This window comes from Myotis brandtii, unplaced genomic scaffold (genome assembly GCF_000412655.1).
Source record: "Myotis brandtii unplaced genomic scaffold, ASM41265v1 scaffold959, whole genome shotgun sequence".
Lineage (NCBI taxonomy): Eukaryota > Metazoa > Chordata > Mammalia > Chiroptera > Vespertilionidae > Myotis > Myotis brandtii.
In genome coordinates this window covers 1,149,170-1,149,498 of record NW_005371966.1, presented here as the reverse complement: position 1 = coordinate 1,149,498, position 329 = coordinate 1,149,170, and positions in this window count along the sequence as shown.

Genomic DNA, 329 nt, shown 5'->3' with positions numbered 1-329 from the left:
CACCCTGGCTTCTCTGTCCCTCCTTCCCACCCTCAGTGCCTAAAGCTGCCCCCACTCCCCGCACCCAAGCCGCACCCCTTGTGGTTTGTACGCATCAGGAGGAAAGCCAGACGGGTTAGGAATTTGCACAGAGGGTACCCAGCCGTGGTTCTCTCGTTAGATCTGTCTTTATAGGACATTTCTGAAAATATTGGAGGCTCGGTTGCTTTGAATGTTTTTGCGTTCAGGACAATGTAAGTTGAAGATTGAGATTTCTGCCATATGAGAGTGTCAGGGAATCACTCCTGAAATAAGAATCCCACCCCACCCCCAGCCCTCTGAGAAGTACT